This window comes from Palaemon carinicauda, chromosome 23 (genome assembly GCF_036898095.1).
Source record: "Palaemon carinicauda isolate YSFRI2023 chromosome 23, ASM3689809v2, whole genome shotgun sequence".
Taxonomy (NCBI): domain Eukaryota; kingdom Metazoa; phylum Arthropoda; class Malacostraca; order Decapoda; family Palaemonidae; genus Palaemon; species Palaemon carinicauda.
In genome coordinates this window covers 26,489,918-26,499,917 of record NC_090747.1, presented here as the reverse complement: position 1 = coordinate 26,499,917, position 10,000 = coordinate 26,489,918, and positions in this window count along the sequence as shown.

Sequence of the window (10,000 nt, the reverse complement as noted above, 5' to 3'; positions counted from 1 at the left end):
TAATGCGATTTGAAATATGTAATCATTGTGAAATGAAAAAGAAAAATATATAGGAATGTGATAAAATGAGTTCTGTATCCATATTAATTGACGTTGTTTACGTAAGTTATGAAATATTTCCTATGTAGTATTTTCTATATTCGAAGCGCATACGGTAAAACTACTCTCTACAACTTATATTTTCTCTTGTACATTTGTTTATTATTTGCAAAAAAAAAAAAAAAAAAAAAAAAAACTTCTACTCCGATTTTTTGTGGTCCCCAAATTCTGTTATTTTTTTTTTATTAACATTCCATTACCACTGAACCTATTTTGGATAACGGATATTTTGTTGAGCTGCGTGCCGATAAGTAGTTGGTTTTAGAAATTAAGTTGGAATATTTCTAATTTGAGTTTATTTTCGCTGTTTAATAACGGGCAAATACAATTCGAAAGTAGGGTACATTAAGAGTGTCATTCTAAATGAACATATAAATTACATATAAGAAAATAATACATTGAAGATGCATACGTAAAGTTTTAAGGATTCCCGTGATATGAAATTTATCGCTTGCTCAATAATTTCAATACACTGAACGTTCAATATATTTCTTTATCGACATTTTTTATATAGTGATGATAATATGAAAATGAGGAATAATATCTTTATGGCAGGTTTATAAATATAAGAAAATAATTTGTCCGCTAACAAAGAAAGAGCAATATAGTTTTAAACGTATTTTACATGTCCAGAAAAAAAAAAATATCTTGATAAGCTTGTTCACAATAAAGCCTTGATTAATATTAAAAACTCTATCATGCAGCAAACGGAGACCCAAAAAAAAAAATAATAATAATCATAAAACCTATTTTAAATGTTTAATAAGTAAACTAAAGTGTAAATCAACATTAAAAAAAAAAAACATATCTGGCTTTAAGCATATGAGAATATGTAATAAAAAAGATGGCATGTCACCTCAAAAAAAAAAGAAAATAAATAAATAAATAAAATAAAATAAAACATATTTACAAAATATTGTGGGAAATAGGGACATAATCGACGTTTAATACTTTAGCTTAAAAAAACCCGCCTATTTAATATCACCCCATCATAAAAACAAATAAAGAAAACTGTGGCGGATATAAGAACTAATACAGACAGATAGTCTAAGTCTATTGCTTAGGTACTTTGAAAGTCAGCTGTTAGAGGCACCATTAGAAGTGGTGTTTCCATTTGCCTAAGAACATAATGACTTTTAGCCTAGGAAGTAAAGTAGATCAAACGTTCAGCACATGAAAGCCATGACAAATGTGTATGTAGAGGTTTGCTCATAGTTTTATTTATATATACAGTAGGTACATTTTATTGTTATGGTTTTAAAGTTATCATAGCACAATGATTTATAATTTTTATCATACTTTTTTTCCATTTTTCTATTCTTGGCTTCATTAATAAAAACTACCATCAAGTTTCAGGTTCGGTCATATTTGCTTTAGAGAACTCATCTTCCTGAATGATGTTTACATTAGATAACCGGAAAGCAGCATCAATTTGAAGAAAATAAAGAAATTGTAGATGTAGGCTATCTATAAATGGGAATTTTTTTTGCCATAGTCTTCATAAAATTCTGATCTTTTATATCTATATTCATGTTTTTTTTTCTCTTATTTGTATATTACTGATTATAAATATAAATAACAATCTCAGCACAACTTGTATTTTCAATCATAATCTAGTTCTTTATTTACCAATTATCTTTCTGGTTTTTATACATATGACCATCTGGTAAGTAAATTCATGTACATTATCTTATAACCCATTGCTTATATGGTCACTTTTCAGTTTTCTATTGCCCACCAAATATTATTGCAAGGATGGTACTGTTGGGCTGTGAGAAATGCTTGCATCCTTATTTCAACGTGAAACAACAGAAAGGAATACATTGTTGAAAGTTTGGAATGATATAACCCTTTGACTAACTAGAGTGAAAAACAGTAAATGCAATTGTTTCGGTGCCTAACTTTAAAAATAAATAATGATGTAATTAGCAACCCTATTTTGTACTCAACAAACTCTAATATATTTCTTTTTAAGATGAAAGAATGAACAAGATGATAAGCACGGGGTCCTAAACGTAAGTAAATCTATCATATATATATATATATATATATATATATATATATATATATATATATATATATATATATATATATATTTATATATATATATATGTGTGTGTATATGTATACCTATATATGTATATATATGCATACACACACACACACACACACACACACACATATATATATATATATATATATATATATATATATGTATATATATATATATATATATATATATATATATATATATATATATACATTTATATATACGAGTATATATATATATATATATATATATATATATATATATATATACAGTATATATATATATATATATATATATATATATATATATATATATATATATATATATATATATATATATATATATATATTCGACTTTTTCAAAAGAGACTTGAGACAAAGGTTGATATATAGGTAAGAGATGAACAAGCAGGATTAAGAAAAGGTAGAAGTTGTACTGACAAAATCTTCATTTTTAGACATGCTGTACAGCAAAGGGTAGAATATAGAAATCCATTTTTGATAATATTTTTTGAATATTGAAAAGTCTTTCATAATGTGCATCTGCCAATTTCGAGCGTTATTGTGGCGATCTTTTTGAATACGTAAATTTCATTGAGTGTGTCCATGAGCATAGTAAGTGCAAAGTTAATGATAATGGAGTTCTTTCAAATGAATTTCCCGTGAACAGTGGAGTACTCCAAGGGAATCTATTTTGTTTATCGTCCTCTTGGATTGTGTAATGTAGAAAACACTTGGAAAGTGTGGAGAAGGATTGGGCTGAATTGCTAATAGGATTTTAGCTGGTGAAGCTGTCCTTATTAGCAGATCACGACAAGATTTTTTATGTTTGATTAACAGAAGACATGAAATATCACCCGGTGTTGGATTTATGATAAATAGAAGAAATGAAGAGATGAAGCGAACGGAATATGCAATGGAATATAATTTATCATTGGAACAAGAAAGGATTAATCAGGTAGAGCCATTTAAATATTAAGAAATATGATCTCTAATAAAGGGTCTTTAAAATGAGAATTTAATGGAGGTTTGAACAAAGTAAATCAGACAATGGCAAGATTTAAAAAAATTTGGAAATCCAATCGCTTTAAATTACAACTAAAAATTAGGCTATATATCAGTTTAGTGAGGTCGGTATTACTCTATGGACATGAGACGAGGTGTGACAATGAAAAATTATTTACCCGATTTTGTATGTTATAGAACAATTCTCTCAGAAGCATATTGGAAGAGAAACGGCAGACATAATTAAAATTAAGCTATACGAAACATTACTCGATTGCCATATGTAGTTATCATGGTAAGGGGTAGATGGAGATGTCTTGGTCATTGTATTTGCACTCCTAAAGTGATTATTTCTATAAACATTAAATTGGGCTCCACAAACCAATAAAAATGTAGGAACACCCAGGCCTACATGGTTGAGGACTATAAAGTATTAAGTAGGATATAATGATGGAGAAGTAATGATTTAAATACTAGGAAAAGAATAAATATCATATCTAGCCATCATAACCGAAACATTAGACCTAACCTAATCGTGTCCTTTAGACTTATCTCTCAAGTCTTCCATCAAGCTGATAAAAATACTAGCACAGAAGAAAACTTGACAGGGGCCATGTTAGAACATAACATTTGTTTGATTGCTTCTTGAGAGAGAGAGAGAGAGAGAGAGAGGAGAGAGAGAGAGAGAGAGAGAGGAGAGAGAGAGAGAGAGAGAGAGAGAGAGAGAGAGAGAGAGGAGTTTTTCACACAATCTTAACTTGAACAGAATTTCATTTCCTTGCTTTTGAGAATGAAGGAAACACGTCAAAGACATAATTGTGAGCTCCTAATTGGAACAACAATTAATTCTTACCTAAACTTTCCTCCAGGAAGTTTACTTAAAAGGACAATAGAAATATGAGACTGTGTATAAATGATAGCCAACTTTCAAATTCAGGATAGGATAAGCAACAAAGAACAGAGCTATGTAAGAGGTCCTTGCTTTTGTAGATTTGTTTGCTAGACGAAGAAACAAGGTAAAAATAACGAGTTTGTGCTATCTTTTTATTTCAAAGCATATGCTTACGAGTATATAAAAGTTTTTTTTCTCTCTCTCTCTCTCTCTCTCTCTCTCTCTCTCTCTCTCTCTCTCTCTCTCTCTCTCTCTCTCTCTTTGTAATTTCCTAGATTTTTAGAAGGCTCCTTTTTTAACCCCATTAAGAGATAGTTTTATACGGATTGAACTTACTGTCTTTATAGACTACGTTGATAGACATGCCTCCTATCTCTCCTATAACTCAGATAATGGAAGTTTGAGGTCGAGACAGTACTGAGAATATCGTAGGAGGTGATCATCACTTATATATTTAAGATGAGATGAAGGGAAAAGATAATGGCAAAGGACAGAAGTAGACTGATAGAAAAGTATTTGTTATGTAAGATATAACTGTTCAGGTCCTGTTACGAATGACGTTAGTGATATACGACACAGAAAATTATCTTTTAAAACTCCTAAAATGTAACACTAGTGGAGTAGGACTATTATTAAGTTTTATTTCTTTTAGAATTTGATCGGTGGGCTTTGAAATGTGGAAGATCTTTAGTGTTCATGGCTGTCAGAGATGTGTTCAGAATTGAAGTGCAAATTCATTAGGAAAAAAAAAACGAAACAGTGACTGTCATGGATCATACAGTACTGAATGTTAGGTGCTGTAGAGACCAAGGTAGATCATATTAAAAGGTTGCATTATTTAGAATTGAGTCCCCGAAGAAAAGAAAGTTAATTACAAGTAGAAATTTTAGAAAAGTCTGAATCGGTGACTCATAAAAGCAATTTGGAAAATATGATAGATGAGGGAGGAATTATATGTAATACCAATCTCAGACATCTTTGAAAATGTGTATTTTTATAGTGGATAAGGAAACGAGATGCTATGAAAGATTTCTTCGAGAAAATAAAGTTTGGCTGTTAGGTAAAATATGAAAAAAAAAAAAAAAAATATATATATATATATATATATATATATATATATATATATATATATATATATATATATATACATGGAATATATGAACGTTTTTTTTTAGTAAATTGGAGCTTATCATCCATAGGATTTGGATACGAAATTTGGCCAAGTCACTACAGTTATAACCTAGATAGTAGAAGAAATTGAAGCAATTTAATTTCATTATTGCTCATAAATTATATTTCTGTCCATGGAACAAAGTTAACAAAAAACAACGGATTCTAATTCTTTCTTTACCATTGTTATGAAACGCCTATAAATTGATGATTAAAATAACGAGGGAAACTGTGAGATGTAGAGTATTCTAAATAACTGATTACCTTATGATGGATTTACCAGTAGAAAGACCAAAAACATATAAAAACATAAACTTGAGTTTGATATATAGTGAGTATGGGAGGATATGGTCTACATTGGGATTCTTTTAAACGTTAAGAGTTTTATTAATAACCATTCTGGCTAAAGGAGCATCAAATAGCATTGCCTCTTACTAGCTGGATTTAGAAAATACAGTACTTTATGGAAACAAAAGATATCCTAGTTTAATAATTGGATATTATTACTTTAAAATCTAACAATATACAAATGATCTATGCCAATAGTAAAAGTAAGATTGACAGCCTGAGAGTAATTTTAAGTGTATTATTTTATCATTTCATAAATATTCAACGTGAACAAAAGACATTGAATGGCACTATCAGTCTTGGGTGTTTAGTGTCGTGCCTAATCCTTCATCTCAAATAAAAAAAAATTGTCGAACAAGAAGCTTCTATTAACACCTCAATCGTCAGTTATCGAGGATTCCTGCCAACGTAATCACGTCATTACAATATGTAATTGCTAATGGTAATCCTTTCTTCATAGTAAAAGTTACGTAAAAAAGGTCTATAGTCTTTCCAACCCCCTCCACCCACCTCCCAAAAAAGAGGGGTTCCCTCATTGACCTTTCTCTTTTTGATGATCGCTGTCATCATTGTAGAAGAAACCGGCAATTGAATTAGTAGTATTGCATCAAACGGCAAGTTTTCCTTATCGACGAACGTCAGTTATATTGTGCATTAACTTCAACTTGAAACTTACAGGGAAGCATAGTATTAAAAAAAGGGGATCTGATGAAAAAAAAAAAATGTAAATCTTTACATCAGAACAAAAACTGTTGAAGCACGAATTCAAGATATCTGCTTACAGAGAGAGAGAGAGAGAGAGAGAGAGAGAGAGAGAGAGAGAGAGAGAGAGAGAGGAGAGAGAGAGAGAGAGTTACTTTCTCTAAACCCCCACCCCCCCTCTCTCACATTTTAAAAGAAGAAAAACGTATTTTCCTAGAAGTCATTAGGGTCAGAAGCATAACTCCTTTTCACGCACCAAGTAACATCATTAAGAAGCCTATTCGTAAATTTCTTATTCCTTGTAGCATTAGGTGTGGGTAAGCAAAGGACCCATTTATTAAATTTACTCTCAAAATAGATTAAATAATATTTTTCTCTCTCTCTCTACGGCCAAGAATCGAATCATGCCTATCTAGCCCTAATAACCTAAAGCCTTTCATAGAGTTTCAAATAGTTATTTTCATGCTAGAATATAAATTTCTTTATTATACAGATTTGGTATGACGTTAATCCCTTAGGTAAGCTATATAGAGTTCTGATAAAAGGTACAGTAAATATTTTTCATATCTAGATATGTCAAATGATTATAAAATAGATTGCTTTCTCTCTCTCTCTCTCTCTCTCTCTCTCTCTCTCTCTCTCTCTCTCTCTCTCTCTCTCATATAACTTACAATTTTCTATGATTAATGTCCTTCTTATCTGCCTCATACCATTATTGCATGGATTTAAGAGGACAGGTGAGAGCAGAAGCCGTTGATAGGCATTCTTTGCATTGCAGAAGGCCTCTCCTTGAAGGGTATCCTATTTCAGGTCTTTTGACTTTCCTTTGAGGGAGCCATAGAGCTGGGCTAGAGTGGCAGTAATGGATTGTTTAAACCGGGGAGAAAATGTTATGATTCCCAAGAAATGTTGGGGTTCTTTGATGGGTGAGGGCGTACAGAAGTTTTGAACAGCTGATAAGAGGTTTACGCCTTCAGGAATGGTGGGTTGCCTTAAGAATGATACTGCATTGCCGTCAGAGGTGCAAAAGATTTACTAGACTACAAGGATGTTCTACTGCATGCAGCTAAGAACAATGCTTAGTTGATGGAGCTGTTCCTCCTTGGCAAAAGAGAACACGGGTGGGTAAGCCATGTAACATACACCTGAGGCGTGGGAAAGTTGCCCCAGCATTAAAAGGACCAAAATGAGTAATTAAATTGGTGCCGATGGGGATTCTGTTGGCGGTCTTGGGGACATCTTTTGGGTTCATGGGCACCAGAGGTCAAGAGTGTAGAACATATTTGCTTTGTGAACGTAAAAGGGAACATCGGCGATGATGAGGGGGAGGTTAGTGATCCGGTTCTGTTAAGGAGCTATCCCTCTTCAGTACGATGTATATCAGTGATGGCCATGGGAATGAGGCCTTTTGGCAAAAGCCCATTTTTATCATTTTGGCGAAAAATCATTTCAAGGCTGCTGCAGTATCTGGGGCCAGATACAAGAATATGACAAACTCAAAGACCCTCTCTTCTTGATAAGGGGATAAATATCAAGCTTAGCTGGAACCATGGGATTTGGTCAAGTTCTGGACGGAACGCTTCTGTGTACAACGTGAAGAGGTTGGCATAGGCAATTTGTGGGTGCACTGATATAGAGAGCAAGGTGGGAAGGGGAGAGTTGAGGAGATTTCGACGAGTATGAGTCTATATTGACTAACAGTCAATGAACAACATAAACCAGGAGGTGGATATGGGTGATGAAATCTGCATCGATTATTGGCAATGTGACGTCAGCAACAGGAATCTATCTCATACCCATGGGTGGAAATTGCAGATCCATTAGGAGTTACAAGATAGCCATCAGTAATCTTAAGAAATGGCTGTGTTGTGTCCTTGATAGCAAGTTTGGTAGAAGATAATGGCAAGTACCAGTGTTAACTAATATTCTGCACGCCCATATCTGCACCATGTAAAAAATAGAGATTAGGGATAGAGGAGGCCATTGCCACAAACGATGACCTACCTACAAGTTTTCTTGGCACATATAACGATTCGCACTATTTTTTCACAGACACCAAAAATCTAGTGGTAGTAGCATAAATGAGGCCGATGGGTGTCAGTATGGGGATATAGAGGTAATTTTTTGGGGCGTGAGTGAGGGGCAGCCTCTGAGGCTGCTGGCTTGTTTTGTAGCAATTCATAGGGTGGGCATTTATGTCCTACTACATTATGTTGAATAGTTGTCCTCTTTGTCAGGAGTGGATGCGTTGTTGGAGGTCTTGCAGGTAGTGAAGTGGCTGTCAATAAGAGTATTGATTTTAGTCGTCAGGTCTTTCGTGCACAATATATAAACTTAAGGGATAGCGGCGGGTAGGAGCTGTACTGAAAAGGTACGAATTAAATTCACTTCACGAGGAGAGCCATCAATTACAGATTGCAGGCGAGGAATAAAGGTGCTTTCAGTGAGGGAAACAAAGCCTTTTATTCCCCAAATGGCTGCTTAGTGAGCTGAAAAAGCTTGGCTATATCGTCGAGTGGCAATAGTGATTACTAGTTCAAGAGGTATGTTTTCAGAGCGGTTATGCTACTGTGACATCCCCTTGGTTGTTAAGCCAATCAGAGATTTCTTGGAAGGTGTTTCCGGAGAACGTCGCAAGAACATAGTCTGCTCTGGTGCTTGATGAATGACGCCCTTGATGTGTAACTGAACCTCAGTGCTGTGAAACCAGGTGAATGCATCGTTATTTGTCAAAGGGTGGTATGGATTTGGTGTGGATAGAAGAATTACCTTTTGAAGATTGAGTCAAGTCTTAGGAGAGCTCTTCATTCAATGCATACAATTGCCCTAATCCAAAACATAGTTAATTAATACTTTTATTCTTATAAAAAATTATTTTCATAAAATTTGGTCTGTTATTGTTATAAAAACAATTATTCAGTTGAATTTTAAATAGCACCCGGATAACAAAAAAAAAAAAAAAAAAAAAAAAAAACATAAGTCAGCCAATAAAGTGGGGTAAACGACCTCACGTAAACAACACACACGATTAAAATACACTAACTGGAAAGTTCAAATAGTGATTATTTTAGGGTGGTAATAGGATCGGATAAAAAAGAAAGTAAAGAGGTAGTTTGATAAGAAATATATATATATATATATATATATATATATATATTTATATATATATATATATATATATATATATACAAAACAAGACAGAACTCAAATCACAGCTTTCATTTTTCAAAAGTTTTTCATTAACGATAAATTATCTCAAACAACTGTTAAAGGCATCTGTTTTTTAACACACAGTACCTCAAGATAAAGGTACAATGACGGGAAAACAGTAACATTAATACCTTGTAAGAGAAACCTATCAAGACTCGGAAAAGTGAGCTTTGAGCTAAAAAAAAAAAATCATCCGAAAAAATAACATCTGGATGAAAAAAAAGGATGATAACATAGTACATTTCTTTTCTCAGATATACTTATCCTCTGTTTTACATTTTTTTTTTTTTTTACTTTTTATCTATCGCCCAGTCTCTCTTTTCTTATCTTCTTCGAATCAGCGTATTTTTAAAACAATGAGTTCACCTGAAACCAGATATAATATTCTGTTGCTGTTTGATTCTGAAGATGATGATAAACTTTCCATTCTAAGAATCTCTAAAAGATTATACTATGAAAATGTTACATATTATTCTAAATTTTCTAAAGGCTGATCAGTTAAGTCCTTGTTAAAATAAATTTTAA